This window comes from Lepidochelys kempii, chromosome 11, assembly GCF_965140285.1.
Source record: "Lepidochelys kempii isolate rLepKem1 chromosome 11, rLepKem1.hap1, whole genome shotgun sequence".
Classification (NCBI taxonomy): Eukaryota; Metazoa; Chordata; order Testudines; family Cheloniidae; genus Lepidochelys; species Lepidochelys kempii.
In genome coordinates, this window is record NC_136390.1 from 58,538,851 (window position 1) to 58,563,795 (window position 24,945).

Genomic DNA, 24,945 nt, shown 5'->3' on the forward strand with positions numbered 1-24,945 from the left:
ACTGAGGATGAAACTTAGCTGGGCAAAAGGCAGGGTAAGCTGCTACAAAACCAAGAAGTAGTGAGTAAGAAGAGGCCTGTGGTCACACTGTGGGCTTAGAGAGGGAAAGGAGGAAATTAGGAGGAGAATAGAAGTCCTGGGATCCTGACTCTGAGGGGAGGGTGGCAAAGGCACCTGATAGAGGTGAAATAGGAAGCAGCCCAGGGAAACAGCAACAAGATTTGGGACCATGCAGACTGTGGTTGATGGGCATAGGGTCCCTGGGCTGGAACCTGGGGGAGTGGGCAGGCCTGGATTCCCCTATCAGCTCTGGGGAAGTGGCACAGATTAGAAAGTAGAACAGAAGATTGCCTGGGATGCTCATCCACTGGGACTTTGATACACTGGAAGGGGAGGACTATAGTGACCTGGCTGGGGTCACCAAGTCATGAAGAGGGAGTAACTTGACTCCGGAGAGAGAGACGATGAGGAGAGAAAATGAAGGAGGGGGCATCAGACTGGTGGTGAGCTAATCCCGGATGGCCCAAAAGAAAGCGCCATAATGGTGAGTAGTGAACCCTGTGACCATTGGATTTACAGCTCTTAACAGATGCCGCCCTGGCAACACTAAAACAAGGGAGCTCTCTGTGTAGTTACAGAACAAATACAGAATGGTCAGCATCACTAAATTCCCTATGCCTTCAGCCAACTTCCTCAGTTTTGAACTGGAGGAACCTTTTCCTCACCTTCATCCTCCCTCTCTCCGACTTCCATGGCTGGTGTCTTTTTGTCTGTATTTGAGATGGTAACTCTGTTAGGGCAGGGACCTAGTTTTTATATTCACCTGCATATCTGCAGCACTACAGAAAAAATTAATGCTCCGGCCTCTGAACCATGTGCAGTTCAGTCTCTGTTTCCACACATCCCTGAAAACAAGGCTACAGATTTTGGTAGCCACTCTTCACAAAGTGGCCTTTTGTCCACGAATAGCAAACCTGCAATCACACATTCATTTTGGGTACAGTACCAAAGAGCAGACCAATGGTAACACACCTGAAGTAGATTTGAACTGGTGACCTTGAGGTGAAAGACTCTATTACTATTCTGCTGGGTAATATATTTCTTGGTTCATAGGTTTTCTATAGCCATGACATTTGTAGTTGTTCCTCTTGGGATTTTTGGAGGTTTTATTTTTTTTTCTTCATCTGAAACTGCAGTTATACTACTTACCCACAAGCCCTTGTCAGTAAACAGCTGTTTAGCACAGTTTCACTGGGTGAGTCAGTAAATTGTTAAAAATTCTCATTAAAGTTAGCTACACAGAAGTTGTTTATTTGCACATATCCCATTCGCCAGTAGATGTCCTCAGTCACAAAGCTACTGTACCATGGTAGTGCAAGTGTTGGGTAGGACTGGTGAGGAACCAATTTATTGTTATGACTGTATAGGCTTCAAATCAACCCTATTTAAACAGTCTCTGAACTCTCTAGATTTGGCTCTTTAGTGAACCTTTACATACTCACCAGCTTTGGTCCTGGGCTCCTCTGATGCCCCATAACCTTTTCACATGGTATGAAAGTGACAAAAATTCCTAATATTTAAGATCAATTGTAAAAGTAGATTAATTCAAAAGTCTTAATTTCTAACAGTAATAGTGGCAGGCCCTGGTTTATGCTTCCATTTGAAATACTGTGGGTTTTTTTTCACATGGCCCTGATCATTTGGGGGCTCTGTCTAAGTTTCCCCACTCTGTCTTCAAGGCTGGTTCCAGGTTCATCCTGTCTTCACTTCAGGTTATATATAGGTCACAATTTTCAAGTCTCCTGTATGTTGCTCTCCAGTGATCAGCACTCCGGGTATGGCTACGCTGAAGCTGGGAGTGAGCTTCCCAGCCCAGGTAGATAGATTTGCACTAGCGAGATAGAATGCTAAAAACAGCAGTTTGGACACTGCAGTCTGGGCTTTCAAGCCTAGAGGTCAGGTGGACTTGAGAGCCCAAGCTGCAGAATCCACAGTGTTATTTTTTTAATGCATTAACTCAAGCTTGTCTGTGGTGTACAGATACCTTAAGTCAGTGGTTCTCAGCTAGGGGTACACGTATCCCTGGGGATCTGCAGAGGTCTTCCATGGGGTACATCAACACCATCTAGATATTTGCCTAGTTTTACAACAGACTACATAAAAAGCATTAGCAATGTCAGTACAAACTAAGATTTCATACAGACTATGACTTATTTATACTGCTCTATATACTATACACTGAAATGTAAGTACGATATTTATATTCCAGTTTATAATTATACGGTAAAAATGAGAAAGTATTCAATTTTTCAGTAATAGCGTGCTGTGACACTTTTGTATTTTTATTTCTGATTTTGTAAGCAAGTAGTTTTTAAGTGAGGTGAAACGTAGGGGGTACGCAAGACAAATCAGACAAGCCACTGCTCTAAGTCATATGTTCTTGTATTCACAACAGTGACTATATTGCTCTTCCTAAATGTGAGGAGTATCATCTTTCCAGTTGAGGACTCAGTTAACTCAGTGTCGACTCCATGTTATGTATCGTTGGTTATCAATGTCCTATAGGGCTCAACCTTTCTCTCCACCTAGCTGTCTCCTGTTGTTTCATATTATTTTATACAGTATCTCCCTGAACAGGGGCCATGTGCATCTATGGCTGTGTAAAAATAACTGTTGCTCTGGCCTCGTCTATAGGGTACATTTTAACTGATCCTGGGGTGTGGGGGGGTGTGTGAGTGTGTGTGTGTGTGTGTGTGTGTTTTCCTAGTGTAAGGCCCTGTCAACAGGGAAATGGCTATTGACATGAATGGGAGCAGACTGGATCTGTAATTTCTCTACTGACCTTGAGGTCATTCCACTAAAAACACAGATCCAATATTAGACATGCTGTAACACTCTTGTGCTTTCCTTCAAGAACCAGGCTCTTGAGAGCAGGTTTGGTTTTTGCAATACACAAGAACAGAGCAGGCAGGAGACAGCATAGGGGCAGTAAGGTATGCATGTGATTGGTGCCAGTTGGTGGTGATGGTGTCAGGAGGATACATCTTCACATTTGGAACCCCCTAGTGTCCTTGACTTGCTGCTGCTGTTGGATCACCCAGCTGAAAAGCTGACATTTCAGCAGCAATGCAGCTCTCTGCCTTGAGGAGCTGAGAGATTTAACACATTGAGGAGACAGGTGGTGGTTTTTAATGGAGTTTTTCAGTTAGATTTCATTTTGACCTGTCTGCATCCCTTTAAATGACAAATTGTAACTTTTTTTTTTTAAGATTCTGACTTGTACATTGTATATGGGCTTGAGCTGCAAAGATCAGATTCAGAGCCAAACTTTCCCAAAGCTCTCAAAGGTTTTGGTCTGTCCCTGTTATATCTTCTTAAAGGCAGGAGTAGTTATTACATCAGACAGGTATGACGTTAACTTCACAGGCTCACTTGTCAGAATATCGCAGAGAGAGGTTGTCTTGCCAGGCTCTGGTAGCCAGAGGGCCTGTGTACTATATAGATACACTTTGTAATAGGACATTGAGAATAAAGCTTTCCTAATGGTTACCAACTCCTTTCTAACCGGAAAAGGAGCCAAGAAAAGATTAGGGGGTCTATTCTGGCCTTTGCTGCAGCCCCTTTACCTTGCTCCAGCAGTGTAAATGGGCTGCAGGGGAATCCTCCTAGTGCACAGGCAGCGTAGAGCAGGCTATGTGCTCCCAAACTGTCCTCTTCGCAGTTGTTGGTATGGAGGCATGGCAGGGGTTAGGCCGTGGGTTGCCGGGGCTGGAGGGGGAGAAGCCAGAGCGGTCTGTAGTCTGGCTATTCTGTGCTGAGTCTGAGCAATACTGAAGAAGCCCACTCTGGATACATTGGTTCTAGCCAACTACTATCCAGAGTCAAACCTCCTGATCCTGACAAGCTTAAGACCAACTACAAGCTCATGTAATTGAAGCTAACATTCTAGTCCTGGCACAATCCTGACTTAGGTCAGGACACCGGATGAAAGCTACTTTAGTGGCACTGACAGATGATCTGCTGTCAATGAATAGCCGGCAGACATCCATTCTCATTCTCCTGCTAATCTCTGCTGCATTTGGCACTATTGACCATGGGATACTGCTGTCCTGTCTGAGAGAAGTGGCCAGGGATCAAGGGAACACATCGACATGGTTTTAGTCCATCCTAGAGGGATACACCCAGTCCCCAATGAGTAGCGATGGGAAGCTGCACCTCCACCACCACACCCTTCACTTGGGGAGTCCCTTCTCTCTGGTCCTTTTCAACATCTATATGTAGCTACAAGGTCAGAGGACAGACTCAAGTCCCAGCAATATGCAGATGAGACACAGCTCCCTCTCTCCTTCACCACATAAGACTATGCCACTCGCACCAAGACAGCCAAATGCTTGGACAAGATCATCTCCTGGATGAAGAACAGCTGGCTGAACCCAAACAAGACAGAGGGGTATGCTGGTGGGGAAAGGAAGGCATTTTGAAGAGTGACTGCACTGTTGCTGCAAAATCTCCTTTGGGTGGAGTTACAGAGCCACAATGGGCCAATTCAGTCCATAGTTCAGGAGTATTCTGGTATTCCTTGCTGACGCTAAGCTCTTACGTTGATAGTATTACTCACAGAAATTGCTCTAATTTTTGGCTGGCTAGGAGACTTCCACCCATCCTGGTGGAGGAAGACCTGGCCTCAGTTATTCACACCTTTATCACCTCTCAGCTGGACCACAGCAATGCAATATATCCGGGCATGAAGCCTTCACATCTTACAAACTCCATCTAGTACAGGCTGCTGCAGCACATCTCCTCAGCAACACTGGCTACCACAAGCCCATCTAACCTGACCTTCTCTCTGCACTGGCTTCCCGTATACTATAGAGTTAAATTCAAGGTCTCAGTCCTTATCTTCAAGGTGCTCAATGGCTGGGGCCAGGGTATCTAAAAGAACCTAAAACTCTCAGATGGAGACTGGTTGACAGAGTAAGCTCTCTAGTGTAGCCATAGGCTAGTGTAGACCCAAGTCCTCTACACTGGAGGAGGAGTTCCTACTCCTACCATAAGCTCAGTGTGACTTCTCATGGGTGCCAGATTGGGCCCTAAATTAGACTAGCATAGAACATGAAGATAACAGACAATGGAAGGGATAGTGAGAATGAGGGTCCATAATAATAATTAATAATGTGAGATTCAGATAGTGAGCAGATCATAGTCCTGCTATTTTAAAATAATAGCCTGGAGTACACTGGAAGGGGAAGACCAGATAGCACAGGAATAGAAGCCAGCAGTGTAAAACAAGGTGAAATAGGGGGGAGGGATAGCTCAGTGGTTTGAGCATTGGCCTGCTAAATCCAGGGTTGTGAGTTCAATCCTTGAGGGGGCCACTTAGGGATCTGTGGCAAAAATTGGGGATTGGTCCTGCTTTGAGCAGGGGGTTGGACTAGATGACCTCCTGAGGTCCCTTCCAACCCTGATATTCTATGATTCTAAGTGGATTTTGAAAAGGATTTTTGAATAGCTGCTGCTGTTGGATGATGATCTGTATAACTACTGCTCCCTGCTTAAAAAAAAAAAAAAAAAAAATTACAACAGCCCCCAACCAAGATCAGGCCCTCATTTATGCTAGGCACCAGACATGTACCTAATAAATGTGTACCTGCCCTATTAAGGTTTACAATCTAAATAGACAAAGGAGAAAGTATTATCCCTATTTCTACAGATGGGGAACCAAAATCCAGCGAGGAGAGTGGTTCACATGAGAAGTCTATAGTACATTCGGGAATATGAACATGCCTGCATTTTAGCCCAGTGCCTTAATCACAAGACCAGCCTTCCTCTCCTTTAGCAGCTGTCACTGTCCCCACCTCCAGTTTTTACTGTTACTCTTATGTTTGACTCCCGAGCAAACAGCCATTGTTGCATTTATCCCACAATTTCCTTCCGATGGCTTTTATACATCACAGATGTTCATGTGTCATCCCTCGCTTTGAAGACCTCAGATCTCTGCTCTAGTAAGCAAGATATTTATATATGGATAGGTATCACCAATCTCCTGAAGTCCTAGGATCATTTTGTTCTCTTTGCTCGAGCTTCTGCATGTTTCTAATAGCCTAACCAGAGCTCTGCACAGTGTTTCAGATTAGTCTGAACGGTATTTATCAGCTGCTAGAATAATTTCCTCTAACTGACATTTGATATGTCTTTCTATACATCCCTGAATCTGGTTTGTTGGCTTCTATTTCTTCTTGCTGCTAAGCACTGTGCCAAAGGCTTTGGAATTCTCCCAGCATTGTTCCTCACCTTTCTCCTAGTATGCATGCAGTCAGTAAGGATTTCTTTCCTTTTCTTGTTTTTTGTCCCTATTCTCATTACCATGCATGCGTCTGCATTATGTTTAAGATCTTGTTCCTAGTTTCTCCAGCAGATTGTGTAATGATATTCGTCTGAATGCGTCCCATCACTTCTCCCAGGACATTCATATCTGAAGTGGACACAGTTTTCTTCTTCATCCTGAACTCAAAAATAAACACTATATTTGATACATTACATCCAAAAGCTATGTTAAAAGAATTTGAGCATAAGCTTTCGTGAGCTACAGCTGACTTCATCGGATGCATTCAGTGGAAAATACAGTGGGGAGATTTACATATTTTATATATTATATATTTATATATAAATCTCCCCACTGTATTTTCCACTGAATGCATCCGACAAAGTAAGCTGTAGCTCACGAAAGCTTATGCTCAAATAAATTTGTTAGTTTCTAAGATGCCACAAGTACTCCTTTTCTTTTTGCGAATACAGATTAACACGGCTGCTACTCTGAAACTGTCATTAAAAGAATGTTAAGGATGCAAAGTCAAGCACTCAATAGCTAGGAAATACCAGAATTAAGGTTGCCTGTTCAACCTTAATCTAGCCCCCTTCTACATATGCATTATGATAGTCTTTAATTACATAATCATATACTCTTTTCACCATGGGATTCCCTGTCTCATTCAGTGCATAGGATGGATGCCTAGGGAAAGTTTTTCTCCGCCCCTGCAAGCCTGGGCTGGAGCGTTTGCATTTATACTTTCTTTATTCTTCCCAGCCCTGATCCAGAGAATTGCTGAAGCACAAATTTTATCAAAGCACATGAGTTGTCCCATTTCTTTGAATGGTGCTTTGGTGGATTAGGATCTGTGTAAGCAATGTTTCCTTCCCACATTGCTAAAATCAAACTTTATTGCAGCACTATTGATTTTTGGATTTTCTCTGAACTCCTTCTCAAAGAAGCCACAGTAGCCTCCCTTCATTTGTATGGTAGCCTGTGCTATTTCCAAAAGGGTTTCAGTGAAATCTGCAGTGCTTCTTTTTTCCTTCAGTGCTGGTCTGTTGCAGTTTGTGAGTTTTTGTGGAGGAGTTTAAAATCTTTCCCTATCTCCTTTATAGTTCTTGTTTTCATTCACAATAGCCTGTCTGCTTTAGAGGTTTTCTATATTTCTCCCTAGAGCACTATATTTCCTGTTTCCTTTGTAAGCAGCACTGCACGTAATTGTTTTTCCATTCTTGGTCCCTTTCTGAATGATTTGCATAGTCCAAGCAGAGACTCTGCATCTCATGAGCATGTTTGCCCTTTGTCTTCACCAGTTACAGGCCCTGTTTAAAACTACCTCCCCTCAGTTTATACACCTTCTATAATTTATTTCATTCTATTTAACCACATTCATGTCACATCCCTTCAAGGCTTAAAGTCTGACAGCGTTAGTGTGACATGCCTTGATCAATTCCAAGATCATCTGGAACATACTGTAATGCAAATGAGGTGGCTTGATATCTCCTCAGCTGTTCCTGAACTGCTTACCTTGACCTAGCTATTAAGACCATACCTAGATAAATCTGGTTCCAAGCACTTCATCCAATACTGTTTCACAGAGCAATCACTGACTAAATCCAAATTTCTGTCATGAGGGTACCTCATATGCCTTAGGTATTTCCTGTTTCATTTTCACAAGGTTGGAATCACACAATTAAAATCTTAAAAAGAAAAGGAGTACTTGTGGCACCTTAGAGACTAACCAATTTATTTGAGCAAATTTATTTGGTTAGTCTCTAAGGTGCCACAAGTACTCCTTCTCTTTTTGTGAATACAGACTAACACAGCTGTTACTCTGAAACCTGTAATTAAAATCTTGTCACTTTAACGTACATTATTTTGAATAATTTATTCACATGTCTTTTGGGGTGCTTTCACGTGTCTCAAAACATTCAGCCTTTAGCCTTTTTGTCTATTGCAGCAGCTCAGCCTAGATTGATTTCTTATGCTTCGTAGCTTTTGCAAGAACTAAACTTTTTAACTTCCACATTTTCCAAGCTTCCCCTCCTCTGTTCCCCTCCCATCTTCTTTCCAAAAATCTCCCAGAAACCTGTACCTTGAATGGTTTTAATTTTCAAAAATAAGCCATGTTTAGTCTAACTTAACCCTTTCTAAAGGCGCGTATCGTGGGTTTGAGTCGAGCATTGTTTCTGTAGCAGCAGCTACATTTCAACAACTTGGGCTAGGGCAGATCAACCCATTGTACCTCAAAACCTGCTGAGGCCTGAATGCGGGGCAAAGGCCTAAAACAGGGGGATGAAGAAACGGTTCATGCAGGAATTGAAAATGTTGTAGTGGTATCCGTTCCATGTTGTGGAAATTGTAACCCCAATCCCCCATGGTTCCTTATCCCTGATGTAAATGTTTCAACAATCTGAGTGAGAAGACACCAGGTTGTGTGGAATGTAGGTAACTTTGGGACGAAAGTGGATGATGTCCTTTGGAGGACACTTAAGAGGTATGTGGCCCATGAATTAGTGATGCTTCTCCCTGCCTTACCCTCCACTCTCCTGCACTGAATTTATCTCAGTGCAGAAGAGAACTTGAATCTCTATTTATAAGCTTAGGCAAAGTATGCAATTTCCCATGTCTTTATACTTTCTAGGGATAATGCATTTGTATAAAAATATTGCAAGTCTCTTGTGGAGCTGCACAATTCCATCTGAGTGGCAGTTTTTAATGTAATCATTGGGTGTGGTGTGAATAAGGAATGGGAAGAGATGAGAACACCTGCCAGTTTGAATAGAATGGGACATGAATCCCTCAGTGAAGCCAGAAGCCTGTAACTTCCTTTTACTAAATAACAGATGCATTTAAAAGCATTGCTTTCACTTCAGATTCATTCAGTCATATTTCCTGTAATAAGTTAATAATATCCCAGTTGCAGGATTGTTTCTGAAAAACAACTATACTTAATTATGCTTGTTAAATGACTTCAGACTTTCCTGGAAGTAAGGCTGCATTTAACAGAATCGGTCCCAAATTATTCAGCAATCTTAACCTTGACCTACCTTAGCACTTTCTATAATGGTGTAAAGCCAGGGCTGAGTTTGGACCTCAAAAGATACAAACAGAAATGTTTGTTTATATACATACACAACATTTTAACCTAGCAATCTTGCTAAATAACTATGAGAAATTTTAAGTCCCTGATCCAGCAAAGCACTTTGAGATCTACTGTTGAAAAGTGCTAAATTAATACATCTCCAAGTGCTTTAAGGTGATTAGTTTCACAGATGGGGAAACTGAGACACAAAGGTGAATGACTGAGGGGCAAAGTTCATCCAGCAAACCAGGATTTGAGCTGGACATAGAAGCAAGGTCTCCTGAGTCAGTCCGGTGTGCTATCCACTAAGCCATATTGCCGCCTCCTGCAGTACGTGCTTTGCTTTGGGAATGAATCACCTGTTCAAGTGCTTTGCTGGACTGGGGCCAGAATGCTCAAACCTGTGCCAGATGGAGTCCTAATTTTGTGTTCTTTTTCATCTGGCAGTGACTTTATTTTACACTAGTGTTTTCAAATCATTTTTAAAAACTGATCTCTTAAAATGTTTTCATTTTTTGTGTGCAACTGTCTCTAATGGTGGCACCTAAGAAGACTGGGGAAATAGGGTTTGCTATTTAATTCTTTTTTTGCTGATTCAACTCTGCAGTGGCTTATTGCAATGTACCTTCAGTATTTATAAAGTCATGGGCTCTGATTTAGGAAAGTACTTAAGCACATACTTAAAATTAAGTAGATTTCCATGGGAACTACTCATGCTTAAAGTTAAGCATAGGCTTAAATGCTTTGCTGTATCAGGGCCAGAAGCCTCAGCATATCTCAAGATCAAATCCCAGTTCGGGAAAACAATTAAAACAAAACACACAGAGTCAGACATCCCAATGCACAGTTGGCAGCGGTTTGAAATATAAATTTCACCAACAGTCCCTGTCTCGCCAAACACTAACCCTGAAACTCTCAGCTGCCCCTGGGGAAGGAGACAGGAAACTAATTCAAATGTGGGCTTTTCTACTGGGGTTTCAGTAACATTACAGAACACTAACTTCCTCTAAGACTTTATTGCATGTTCATCACTAGAGAGATTCATTTAGATCCAAGCATTTTGAAAACTGGATCAGAAATGTCCAAGTTGAGTCAGCTCTCAAACCGAGATTATTTTCGACCTTCGATCAAGCTCTAGGAAGCAATGAAGAGAACCAAGTAACAGTGAGTAATATTTTAAAAATAGCACTTGACTTGTCCCTGCACAGTGCAAGTTTGGTTTTCTCCTTGAATAAATCTGCTGAACTGCTCCCTATAGCTGGAGCAGGAAACCACCTAATATAATCTCAGGTATTATTCTCATAGAAGGAGAACAAAATGAAATGGTTTTGGCTCTGAAGAGTCTCCCTTAGGTAGTCCAAATCTAAGCTATTAAATCTTTTCTTATTTGCTTCACTTCTTTCCTGTCAAAGGTGGGTGGGGGAAGGGGGTGTAGAGAAGCTCCATGATCCTGATTGAGGGTAAAATTCTCAAAATTGCCTAAGTCCCACTTTGAAAAGTGATTTAGGCACTTAGGTCCCACTCCTCAAAGACATTTAGGTACCTAAGTCTCACTGAAATCAGTTGGAAGTAGGCATCTAAATACCTATTGAGGATCTGGGGGCTAGAACTGGGTGGGAAATTGTTTTGTCTGTCTCGCAAATGTTCTTGAGTTTTTACCATCCGAAGTGGGAAGAAAAGTTGAAATATCAAACTCTTTTTTGCAAATTGGAAAAAAAAAATCAAATAAGTTGGTTCAGGTCAATTGACACATTCTGTTTTAATAGATTCAGAAAATTTAGTTTTTGACCTTTTTAAAAACTTTGTTTAATCTAATTAGTTTAAATTTTGAAATGAAAAGTCATTTTGAAATGGAAAATTGGAACTTTTGGTTTAGAAAATGTCAAAATATTTTGTTTCAACAATTTCAAAACTTCTTAGAGAATTTTTGCATCAGGAGATTGTCAGAACTGACCCTGTACCATGAACAGTTAAATTTCCAGCAAATCAGCCTTTTTAGGTGAAAAAGTTGACCAGCTCTAAGCTGGGCCTTTGGAGCCTATCCCATTGACATTCCATGGTTCATGGGCTCCTTAGCCATACAGACGCTTTTGAAAATTTTACCTCTAAGGTCTTAAGTTTTCTGACTCTCTTTTTGAAAAGAGCTGAGCAACCTGCATTTTCATAGAATCATCAGAATGAAGGGATCTCAAGAGGTCATCTAGTCCAGCCCCCTGCATTGAAGTAGGACCAAGTGTAATTGCACCATCCCTAACAGGTGTTTATCTAACTTGTCCTTACAACCTCCTATGAAGGGGATTCAACAACCTCTCCTAGCCTGTTCCAGAGCTTAACTAACCTTTATAGTTAGAAACTTTTTTGTAATATCTAACCTAAATCACTCTTTCTGTAGATTACTTCATGTTGACTGACAGTAAGACAAGGAGAACAATTGATAACTAATCTCTTTAACAGTTCTTAACATTTTGAAGGCTAAAGGGGAGCCTGATAAATCTTTTCTCAAGACTAAACATGCCCAACCTTTCCTCCTAGGAATAATTAGCTCAGCAGTTCTACTGCTGAAAGGGATGTTGGGGTTAGAGTGAATTACAAATTGAATATGAGCCAACAATGTGACATGGTTGCGAAAAAGGTTAAGTAATTGTCCTACTCTACTCTGCATGGGTGAGGCCTCGGCTGGAATATTGTGTCCAGTTTTGGATGAACAAATTGCAGAGAATGCAGAGGAGAGCAACAAAAATGATAAAAAGTTTAGAAAACCTGACCTTCGTTGTTGGGTGTTCAGCAATTTTGAAGTCCACTCGCTAAAGTCCTAATTCAAAAGTCCATTTAAGTAGTGACTCTCAACTTTTCCAGACTACTGTGCCCCTTTCAGGAATCTGATTTGTCTTGCGTACCCCAAGTGTCCTCTCACTAAAAAACTACTTGCTTACAAAATCAGACCTAAAAATACAAAAGTGTCACAGCACACTATTACTGAAAAATTGTTTACTTTCTCATTTTTACCTTACAATTATAAAAAATCAACTGGAATATAAATATGTACGTACATTTCAGTGTATAGTATATAGAGCAGTATAAACAAGTCATAGTCTGTATGAAATCTTAGTTTGTACTGATATCGCTAATGCTTTTTATAAAAAGAAAAGGAGTACTTGTGGCACCTTAGAGACTAACCAATTTATTTGAGCATAAGCTTTCGTGAGTTACAGCTTTTTATGTAGTCTGTTGTAAAACTAGGCAAATATCTAGATGGTGTTGATGTACCCCATGGAAGACCTCTGCGGATCCCCAGCGGTACGTGTACCCCTAGCTGAGAACCACTGACTTAAGGTATCTGTACACCACAGACAAGCTTGAATTAATGCATTAAAAAAATAACACTGTGGATTCTGCGGCTTGGGCTGCAGCTGGGGCTCTCAAGTCCACCTGACCTCTAGACTTGAGAGCCCAGACTGCAATGTGCAAACTGCTGTCTTAGTTTGTACTGACTTCGCTAGTGCTTTTTATGTAGCCTGTTGTAAAACTAGGCAAATATCTAGATGAGTTGATGTACCTTTTGGAAGACCTCTGTGTACCCCCAGGGGTATGCATACCTGAGGTTGAAAACCACTGATTTTAGTCAATGGAAATGACTCCCACTGAAGACTCTCATGGAATTCACTGTTCTTTAGAATAAGCCAGTGTTTATTTAAGAACTTACCAGCTCTGTACAGAAAGATGCTGAGAGCGCTAGCATTTAAGCATGTGCGTAATGCCACTGACTTCAATGGACCTACTTGTGCTTAAGGTTATGTATGTATTTAAATTCCTCGTTGAATTGGGGCCTAGGTGCTTTTCAAGATTGGGACCAGAGAGCTCAACATTCTGCAGGATTTAGATGCCTAACTTCAGTCTTTTTTTGAAAAACTTGGTCTTAATTCCCAGCCAGACCAAGTTTCTTAAGAACTGCTCAGAATAGGTTTTTGGAATGTGGGTTTTTTACACTGAAACAGGGACAATGTCATTCCACCTTCTACTGAGTTCAGAATGCACCTGTTCAAAACCCTGCTGCATGTGAACAGGGCGAGTTCTACTAAGGTGGGAACATAGGTGCTTTCTTAAAGCAGTAAATAGCCCATGCCACTCTGTGGGTGACTGCTGGGGAGTGAGAAGCAGACCTCTCAGCACGAAACTATTCAAAGCAAGATTTCCTGCTCTAATATTAACTTTAGCCTTAAGTATCACTGGTTTGTTTTTCTACACCATAGTTTACCTTTCCCACAGATCAATATGAGGGATGTAGACAGAGCCCTGTCCTACTTTTTGCCAGTCAAAAGATGGAAAAACACGTCCCTTTGTGCAGCCAGAATGAGGGAAAGCAGAAAGTGCTTCCTGCTGTGTATGCCTCTCCCTGGGTGAGAGCTAGAGTTCTGTTAGCCAAGGAGAAGAACAAATGGCCTAACCCCTCCCACTCCCCTGAAATGCGTTCATCCTCTGACAAAGAAAATCAACTGGTATGAGAATAGAGTTCCCAATAGTGGAGGATGACACACTATTGATGTGATCGCTACAAGAGACCCACCTTAATAATGAGGAAGGGAAGGTCTCTTCCCCCTGCACCATCTCCTCCCTCAGCTATTTGTTTTAATTTGAAAGAATACTGGTCCATAGGCTGGGCCCCCAAAGCAGTACAGGACTGCAGAATTTCCCTTGGGCCATTAAGCACTCAGTGCAGCTATCTGGAACTACATGGTGTAGGAGGTGGGGAAAGTCATTTACATGCCCTTTGCGCTCAGTCGGCTCTCCCATTCTTGGGCAGAGAGCTGTGCTTTCTTTGGTTTCTGCCTCCTGCAGCAAGCTGCCTGTTCTGCTGAGTGGGCTGGCCTGCCGTGAAGCTGGTATCCACAACCTTCCAGAGTTTGTGTACCCTAGCTGGCCACAGGTCTGTCTTGCTATATCAAGACTATGGAGTGTCATCTGCATAGCAGGAGGCTTCCTTAGCATACAGTTCTGTGCTTTTCTCTCCTGATTTACTTTCAGTGATCCAGCATTGCCAACCCCAACTATGCAAAACTAAGGAGTTAAGCTCCCAAAATCATGAAACTGGCTTAAAAATCATCAGACTTATTTTTAAAAATGAGGTGCTTTCTCTTTGCCTTCTGGTTTCTGATCCTTCAGGGAGTGCGTGGATCACATTTTCAAGCTTTTCTCCCCACAATGATGAAGGCCAGAAACTAACTTCTTAAATGGAAGCAGAAATTTTCATCTGTTCACATGCCCACAGGAATAGGGGCTTTAAGAACAACACCAAATATCATGAGACTTGTGATGAGATCACTAGAGCTGGTAACACTGCTGATCCAAATTTGGGAGAGGGGGAGAGAGATACAAGTGTGAGGTAATAGACCAGTCCAGCTCGTGAAAACAGAAAGGACTCTGATCTTTCCATCAATGATCATGGTGGTGGTCTTGTGTTTGAAATTCTTTTTCTCTCCCAATCATGGTATGTACGTTAGTCTAATAAATTAAAATGGTAATGTACTGCTTATGGCTCTGGCTACACTAGGGTTCTAATCAAGTCAGCAACTTGCTAACAAGAGAACCAAGCTTAAACTCATTTCTACCTAATACAGTTCCCCACACTAGGCCTTTTCTATGTGTGTGTTCAAGGAGATACTAAACCCTACTAAAAACGGCTTCCCGTTTAGCTCAGTCTTATTTATGGAAGAAGAATATTCATAATTTCTCACCCAGAAGAACTAAAATCTTCTTCATTGAAGGGGAAAAACCCCAATTAACTTGTGCTGCAAGCAGAGCAGGTCACTCTCATCATTCCTCTTTAATACACATTTTTTTTAACTTTAATGGCCACCCAATTATGAAACTATGTTTCCCAAAAGGCCACAGTCATATGGTTAAAGTTCATATTGGGTATAAGAAGCCCCAACTTCTGACCTTCCCTTCATTAATGGGATTTTAGAATCCTTTGCTCCCATCTGGCAAGCCATACAGCTGTGCAACAAAACATACAACTTACATATATTTCAATTATTAACTTTACAACAACCCTTTCTGGATTGTAGAATATACCATTAATTTTATAATCATCCTTTTGTTTTTTTCTAGGAAGAAATAAATCACTCCTCTTAAGCTCAGAAAGACCTGTTCAAGACAGAACCATTAATTTAAAAAAACAACAACAAAGAACAAAACCTCTCATCCAATATATTTCCTGCCCTAGGCTAAAATTTGTATGTTTCGGTATTAGTCTAGCATTCACCTTCCCCTCCTCATCTCTCTCTCTGTGCCATTCTGCTATGCAACTTCCTGGAGATTTCATTTAACTGAAACAACTGGGCACCAAACAGAACAAGGGCTTGCCTGAGAAGGTAAAGACTATAGGGATCAAAATGTTGGAGGACCTGGAGAGGCAGATCTCTTTAAGGCCCTAAACTTGTAAACAGATCCATATGGGCTGTGTCTGTCTGGCCCTTGTGCAGAACTCTGTGAATTGTGGCTTTAGCCACAATTGAGAGCTTGCTTGACATCTGTTTGGAACTCACTTGGAAAGCCATCTGACTTTAACTTGGCCTCTAGCCTTTTTAAAAAAAAAAAAATCTTGTTCATGCAAGGCATCCAAGTGTTTAATGGACTAATTCTAGTGTAATCAATTTAAGACTCTCTCAGGAAAGAATTGTGGCGAAAGATACCACTGTTGTGGGAAAACAGTGGACGGCACTGTTGGTTTGCAGCTATCAATCCATAAGGGATGCAAGGTTGAAGACGCAGTATTTTAAAACAAATAATAATTAAACAGTAAACATGCAGCGGGGCCCAAGGCTGTCATAACAAAGACAGGCATTTAACTCCTATTTTGGAGATGCTGCAAATGAATGTCTTTGAGAGAAAAAGTGATGAAAAGAGCAAACGACCATCTCAAATCCAGTGTTTCAAAGAGCGGCCTCACTGATTTGGGAACTTGGCTGCAAAGGAAATAAAGCTGAGTTGATAAATCAGGATAATGACAGTCATAACAGCAAAGGAAGCTGTGCTGAGAACTGCACGCACAATGCTGAGATGTTTGCATGCCTGTCCCAAATGGCATCCTATGATCGTGGTTTACTCAGATAGAAGAAGGAAGGGATGTTTTTGAAGATAATCTTTGGAAGCCTTATATTGATTACGCATGCAAGGCATGTTTCTCCTTTGCAGTGTTTGTATCTCCTTAACGTGTGTGTGTGTGTGTGAGAGTGCGCATGCAGTTGGACTGAACTAATCTGGAAGGGTATGAAACACTGATTCCTCAGTGGTAGCGTTAAATCGCTCCCTGTTTTCTCTTAAGGGGGGATGCATTAGGTTCCTTTAAACAAGCTGTATCTTGAGATTGGATTTGTCAAGGGGAGGGCTATCTTTTCACACTGCAAATACTTTGTATTCCATGTCTGTAAATTCTAATCTAAATCCAATGCAGAAGAGAAAAGGGAGGATTTAGTGGTGGGGAAAAAAGCAGATCCATCAAACTTGTAAGGGTCCAAAATATGGCCAGGATGCATAAAGCTAGAGAACTAGACACTGAGGTGTGTTTCTTTCTAAATGACATGATCAGATAATTCTGCAAGGTCAGAAGGTCTATATCAATGATATGTAATAAATCTCAGATCAATCTCTCTTAATGGCCCTTTGCCTAAAGTTTCTAAACTAACATTTTTGAGGTTTCCATAGAGCCATATGATAAATATCTCATAATAATCTTAAGGTTAATACAAATTATTGACTTTAATTGCTATGGATGCAGTACAAAAAGCACTTAAAAGATTGAATAGCATGATTTTCTATAGCAGCAGATGGAAGCAATGATCCTGAAGTCAAGAACTTCCCTATGTTAAGTTGTTGAATATATTTTTTTATAAATTTGCATTATGGACTAACTGAAACTGACTTTCTTGATATGCCTCGTCTCTAGATCATCCAGAAGCTGCTAACGTTGTCACTGTTTTGGGTGAAACATGAAAAGCATTAGATGGGCTAATGCACCTCATTTGTATCAGACAAAACATCAGTAATGCAAGAAAAATACAATGGCATTTTTTTAAAAGAAAAATTCCAGCTGATAAACTTTGGACCAAATTCATCCTGTATGTAACTAGGCTGAAGTTAACAAAATTACACTAGGGATAAATTTGGCCCTGTAGGTTTGTGGAATTGGACTGCCATTTTGTTCACGCAAGTACTGAAGAATTGGCTATTGATCTAGTTTACAGCTTTGATAATCATCATGGAGACAGGAGTAATCCAATTAATCCCTAATATTTGGCGATTTTGAAGTGTAAAGCAAGCAAGTGACTTAGAACTGAACTTAGAACTTCTGCAAAACTGTCCAGGAAATTTATTTGGGTAAAAATGCAAACTTGTTGACTGTTTGTTCCATTTTACTGTGGAAAGCAAGAGTCTGTTTTGTCGTTGGAGTTTGTGCAGTCGTCTTGAAATCTTTGACTTCCCACCTCCGATTTATAAAAGTTCTAATTGTCCAGTCAGATCAGAAACACCACTTTGTGACTTAGGTGACCAATCACATACCAAAAATAATGACTAGTGAACAGTCAAAGATGTTGCTGATTCATTCAGGAAGCTGAAATATTTGTCTTTGTCATGTCCATCAAATTTTGAATAATATACTTATAAAAACCCAATTCCATTGGGAGATAATTCATAAACAGAGAAAAGGACAAAATTAATCATATGCATTATTTGCTACAGTTTACACACCTATGAATGTTCAGTCCACATAAATGGCTATAAAGAACACATAAATTAACTTGTGTTTTCTTGCTGACTTTGCTAATGATAATAGTACATTGATCTCAAAGAATTTTATCATCGCTGAGTCTCATCAGCTAGTAAGGGATATGCGTGGATTAAATCACCCATCACTGATATCTATCCTAGAAACAATTTAATCTCCAAAGCACCACAACAGTTTAGAACTGGAAATGAAGTGGAAATATAATATAGTATTGAAGTTGTAGGAGGAATAGTAGTGATCAATGGCTCCATGTCTAGTTGGCAGCTGGTATCAACTGGAGTGCCCCAAGGGTCGGTCCTGGGGCCGGTTTTGTTCAATATCTTCATAAATGATCTGGAGGATGGTGTGGATTGCACTCTCAGCAAATTTGCGGATGATACTAAACTGGGAGGAGTGGTAGATACGCTGGAGGGCAGGGATAGGATACAGAGGGACCTAGACAAATTGGAGGATTGGGCCAAAAGAAATCTGATGAGGTTCAATAAGGATAAGTGCAGGGTCCTGCACTTAGGATGGAAGAATCCAATGCACCGCTACAGACTAGAGACCGAATGGCTAGGCAGCAGTTCTGCGGAAAAGGACCTAGGGGTGACAGTGGACAAGAAGCTGGATATGAGTCAGCAGTGTGCCCTTGTTGCCAAGAAGGCCAATGGCATTTTGGGATGTATAAGTAGGGGCATAGCGAGCAGATCGAGGGACGTGATCATTCCCCTCTATTCGACATTGGTGAGGCCTCATCTGGAGTACTGTGTCCAGTTTTGGGCCCCACACTACAAGAAGGATGTGGATAAATTGGAGAGAGTCCAGTGAAGGGCAACAAAAATGATTAGGGTCTAGAACACATGACTTATGAGGAGAGGCTGAGGGAGCTGGGATTGTTTAGCCTGCAGAAGAGAAGAATGAGGGGGGATTTGATAGCTGCTTTCAACTACCTGAAAGGGGGTTCCAAAGAGGATGGCTCTAGACTGTTCTCAATGGTAGCAGATGACAGAATGAGGAGTAATGGTCTCAAGTTGCAGTGGGGGAGGTTTAGATTGGATATTAGGAAAAACTTTTTCACTATGAGGGTGGTGAAACACTGGAATGCGTTACCTAGGGAGGTGGTAGAATCTCCTTCCTCAGAGGTTTTTAAGGTCAGGCTTGACAAAGCCCTGGCTGGGATGATTTAACTGGGAATTGGTCCTGCTTCGAGCAGGGGGTTGGACTAGATGACCTTCTGAGGTCCCTTCCAACCCTGATATTCTATGATTCTATGATTCTAATTTGAAGAGGCAGGCTGTAATTAGCTCAGTTGAAATGTGGAGTGGATCCTAAGGCTAATGTGTATTCTTGGGATCTTTAACGGCAATGGTCAGAACCTTGGATTTCTCCTCTGAAAGATGGCATGTTCATCAGCAAGGTGTCTCCTCTAACACCATATTTTGGGACTAGATCTGGCTGAAAAATAGGGATTTTCAAATGTGCCTAACTAGATTAGGTAAGCACCTCTATTTTGACTAGAGTTTGGTGCCTAACCCACTTGGGTGCTTTTGATAATCCCACTAGATGACTAAAAACTTTCTGAAAAATCTGATCTTTAAATTCAAGCAGCAGGGCTTACATCCTCAGGTCCTGGGTTCAGTCCCTGCAGACAGTGCAATCAGGGGCATCATTACACAGTCATAATGAAATCACCAGAGATCTAGAAAGATGATGATGTGTCACATTCACTGATTGATGTGCTTGGTTCAGAACTTCACATATCATGCTCAGTTGATATGCTAAGCTAAGGTGTTAGTTCACATCCATATATACTATATCAGTTTTTAACATGCCTCAAATGTAACCTTGGAGGAGATACATTCTGTAGCTGCCCAACTGGCAATGTATGTAAGCTTGGTATGATTTGCTAGGTAATCTATTTGTCTAAATAAGCTTAATGATGTTACTCTGTAATAGATAGTGATTTTGACTACATATGTGTCTTCCACAAGATATGTCTGCTTTCCCAAGATAGAGAGAGAGAGAGTGTGTATCTGCATTAATGTGCTAGAAAATGTACATGGGTGAATTCTGTCACACTTCCAGTGTGCTGTACACAGTTTTCAGTGCACTGCCAGAATGTTACAGTGTAATGCATGATTTGGTTTACTAAAGGTTGGAAATTAATGTATTCACATCACTGATTAATCAATCTACAGCTTAGAACTGAACAACACTGCATGCTGCACTTGCAATATTTGATCGGCTGCAAACATAAAAAGTAAATACATTCTTGTAGAGAATTGCTGATTCATCCCCTGAAGTAATACTATTTCATTACTTTTGGAGAAAGTGAAGCACAAAAATAGCAACCGTGGTCATCCGAGACAGTTCTAGAAAGCTAGAATGGGGGGAAATAACTTAAACCAAGCAAGTTCTTTAATACATGATGCTGGAAAGCAGCCCTGTGAAAAACTGAATCAAGTTAATAAATTAAAATGATGCATTTCTTAGCAAAGTAATATCACAGCAAAGAAGAGTGGTGACAGCCTAGACATATCTGTTTTCTCTCAGATTCTGCAGGTTCCTTGTGCCCTGGAGATTTCACTAAATTGGAACATCTCCATCTGGGGAATTCTGCCTTTCTGTTCTCTCCATTGTATACCATTTTTATACATAGCAGAATGAAATAATGGGAATGTGAGGTCTGATTGTTTAGTACACTTTAGTAGAAGTGAACTAGAAAGTAGAACTTGCACAGCAAACCCTGGATAAAATTGTGTCTCTCCTACTCACAGTGCATCAAGACTACTCATATGCACTATGGACATAGTCAAGGGAAAGCGGACATAAAGAGTGAAGCAGCCTCAGCTGCTTTCCAGTCACTTTTTGTCACCTGTGGGAGCACGACAGATCCCCTATAGTGGCCACATCTCTGTACACGATGCAATTGTTTTTCTCTAGTTCTTAGCCTAAACCCAGTGGCAAAAAAACTTAGGCGTGCCTCTGGTAACAGCCCCCCAGAAGAGGCAACGATTCCAGAGGAGGCAGAGACCCAATGCCCCTTCCTCCTTTGCCATGCACCCTGCACCAGCAGCTTTGACAGAGCAGGTGAGAGCTGCACAGAACCACAGGATCTGCCCTCCCCCCTCCATTTGGGAATCATCTGTTTTTTGTTTTCAGCAGTCCTGGAACCAGATAACCTTGGACCAATGGGTTCTTGGAATAGTGGACAGGGGATACTGTCCCTCCCTACCCACCTTCCCCATGCCTCTCAGGGACCCACTGTCACAAGGCCCTGCTAAAGGAGGTAGACTCCCTTCTGCAACTGAGTGCTATGCGGGAAATATCCATGGAGTTCCAGAGCAAGGGGCTTTATCCACATTATTTCGTAGTCCTGAAGAAGAAGTGGGGTTTGTGGTATCCCACTGACGAGCAGATAAACTCGTCATTGTGAACAGGAATTATGTACAGAAATGAGGTAACAAAATTTTCTACTGGTCTGTGTAGCTGCTGCCTATAAATGCACTGGCCTGGGTGTCTGTTTCTGTTCCATCAGGAAGTATGTCCCAGAAAACCAAAAACTTTATCTAGAGCACACAGGAAGTGTGGCATTTCTACACTTCCTGGAGGACTTGCTATAGTGTTGGTACCTCATTCTGGCCCTCCCATTCAATACCAGCTATTCTGGATTACCTACTAGTCCTAAAGTGTTCAGGATTCTCCATCAGTTCCATAAGAGTCTACCTGGCAGCTGTTTCCACTTATTACAGTCTTCTCACAGTGGTTAAAGGTAATTTTCTGCTACTCAACAAAAGCAAAGTCTCAGTATTCATGGATTCTGAATCTTTCTGGAATGTATATCTTTGGGCTACATATTTTATATTCCAAAAAGATTGTCTTTAAAAGCAAGAAACAAGTTTCTCTTGCCTTTTTTTCTCAACAAAAGCCTATATTTTGTGACTACTTTCTGTTTAAGGTATTGATGATAATGGTAAACAAATCAATTTTGACGGTTCAATTTTTTATACCCCTTTTCTTTTTCCTACTCCATTTAGGATTCATACCTACCTTGCAATTACTTGGGTGAGTGGGGTAGAAAGATCATCCTCTGTGCAGGATAAAAATATTTCTAAAAAGTTGCAGGACTTTGACAAAGTATGGGTGAAATGCTGATCCCACTGATATCAATAGGGTTGGGTTTCATCCTATATATCTTAACTGTACTATGATACAGCCCATAAACTAGATGGAAAAGATACAAAGAGGTACTGTATCATCCCCATTTGCTATGTTCTGTGTTCTATAAATGTAGGTTTCTTAGAAGATTGTGGTTATATTTTCATTTTCATAGTAAGAACTAAATCTTAAATCTTCAAAAGAAAGAGGAAGTTAAGATATTGAAGCTTCACATAATTACCTGTATAGCCAAAGCAATCTGTAAATACTCTGCATTTGAAAGCATGACTCTTCCTTAGCAGCTAAGCACAGAAAATTCCTTTTGCCCTCTGAAAGTAAAAGTTTGATTCCCAGAGCTTGGGACAACATGGACTTTGTGAGATAGTGGTGGTACACTTTAAACACAGGAAGTAGCTCATGTCCAGATGTCTCCGTTTTTGTTTAAAAAATATTGGGGTGGATCCTATGCTGATGTAAATTATCATAGCTCCTGTAGCATACAGGAACTGGCAAGTACCCTTAAATAGGCTGCAAGCCCTCTAGTTGCCTTCACTGTCTCCTATGTTCCAGAAGTCACCAGAACCCTGCCAGAGCACCAGTGCATATCTGTATCTAGTCCTTGCATGTTGTATAGTTAGTAAACACAGCTGTTTGAACCCCATTGTCCCTGGGTGCTTCCTTCATATTATATGTAGGGCCCTACCAAATTCACGGCCATGAAAAATGCGCCATGGACCGTGAAATCTGGTCTCCCCCCCTGTGAAATCTGGTCCTTTGTGTGCTTTTACCAAATACTACATGGGGGAAACCAGCATTGCTCAAACTGAGGGTCCTGACCAAAAAGAGTTGCAGGAGGATCGCAAGGTTACTTCTGCACTGCCTTCAGCGCTGGGCAGCCAGAGTGGGGCAGCTGTTGACGGAGGGCCCAACTGCAGGCAGCAGAGCAGGAGAAAGGGGAGTCATACCGTACAGTGCCATCCTTACTTCTGTGCTGCTGTAGGCAGCAGCTCTGCCTTCAGAAATGGGCTCCCAGCCAGCAGCTGCTGCTCTCCAGCTGCCGGGCTCTGAAGGCAGTGCTGCCGCCAGCAGCAGCGCAGAAGTAAGCGTAGCAGTTACCAGAACCCTCCTTACAATAATCTTGCAACCCCCTTCCCCAACACCTCTTTTTTGGGTCTGGACCGTGATAATTCCAATATTGTTACTTTTCAGATTCAAATAGTTGAAATCATGAAATGTATGATTTAAAAAATCCTAGGACCATGAAATTGACCAAAATAGACCACGAATTTGGTACGGCCCTAATTATATATGTTGTGTAAAGAGCAGAAGACTGATCCACTGAGGTTCAATAGAGCTATTCCAATTTATAACGGCTGAGGTTCTGGCCTTAAGTCCCAATGAAAATGTGAATCCTGAGAAGACCATAGGTGAGAGGAGCTATTTAAAGAAAACCTGCTGCTGCTGCTGATCAAGGATTCATTAAATCTTATTGCTTAGGCTCAAAGAGATGCAAAACCAACAGGTTCAGTGATTCAGAAGCTGGAATGTGACAGCAATGTCACTGAAGCCTCAGTCATTCCAAAACATAGGCTTGCAGATGCAGTGATACAGAACATGGCATGTGCAGTTAATGGACAATCAATGTTCTCTTGTACTTGTCAGTATGCAATAAAATGTAAATCCTTACATTCATTGAGTAACTTAAGGTTTTTGACCAAGTGCCTGGTCCTTGTATTCAGTCATTTTCTGCAGGGATGAATTTGGGTTACGGAGGACACATAAATGCTTCTGTGTCATAAACCTAAATCCTGAAAATATCCTGGTTTGACCTATCTAGCTAACATTTGCTATTCATTATTGGTCCCTTTTCTAAAATTTGGGACAATGAGGGGAAAATTAATCAGGATCAAACTGCCCAGTCAAACGTCTCTTTATTGTTGTCTACACTGCTTTGTTTTTTTCCAGACTTTGTATTTCCTAACAATATCTTGGCAATGCACCTCAGAACTGAGCACCCGTCTTGAGAAGTGTGCTTTATCCAAATGGATTTACTATTGTTAGAGGCATGACAGCCTCTTAAGTGAAATTATCTCTCCAATGATTATTCTTTCTCTTTGTCAATACAGAACTGAGCCCATGCCCTTCTTTAAGACCATGTTTCTAATCTTGCTGTCTGCAATTTAATGGCTACACAAATATATTCACTATCCAGTATGAAAGCATTCCTTTTAGTCCTCTGTTTATTTTAAAACCTGACCAGCTCAACGTTAACAAGATTAGACAGCAGCCAGTACAAGAATCACACCTTCCTTTTTGGTGACCACTCTGATAACACTGTGTGTGTGATGTATCGCAGCATGGTTACACTGACATTTACAGGCCAGTTCCCCAGGCTGAACTGTGCTTGGTGCAGAAGGAGGAATAGCGGCTTGGTGCCTGATGTGAGGAGAGAAAGCAGCTCTAACCCACTTTATCTGCTCCCATGGTCATCTGAGACTGCACAGCCCAGATATCAGACACAAGTATGGACTGAAGAGCTGTATACATCAGTGCTGAGGTCCACTGAATACATATGGAGTTAATTGGGATTAGCCCTGATTGTATTATCTGTCCCACTACCCCTAA

The 24,945-nt window shown here is 41.4% G+C and overlaps 1 long non-coding RNA gene across 1 annotated transcript; it reads left to right on the forward strand.

Annotated features, from left to right (window-relative positions):
• The first annotated feature begins 12,450 nt into the window (after positions 1-12,450).
• On the forward strand, positions 12,451-24,008 carry LOC140895787 (uncharacterized). Its single transcript, XR_012154356.2, has 2 exons — positions 12,451-14,880; positions 15,504-24,008. It is a non-coding gene; the product is annotated as an uncharacterized LOC140895787 (long non-coding RNA).
• Positions 24,009-24,945: the final 937 nt, after the last annotated feature.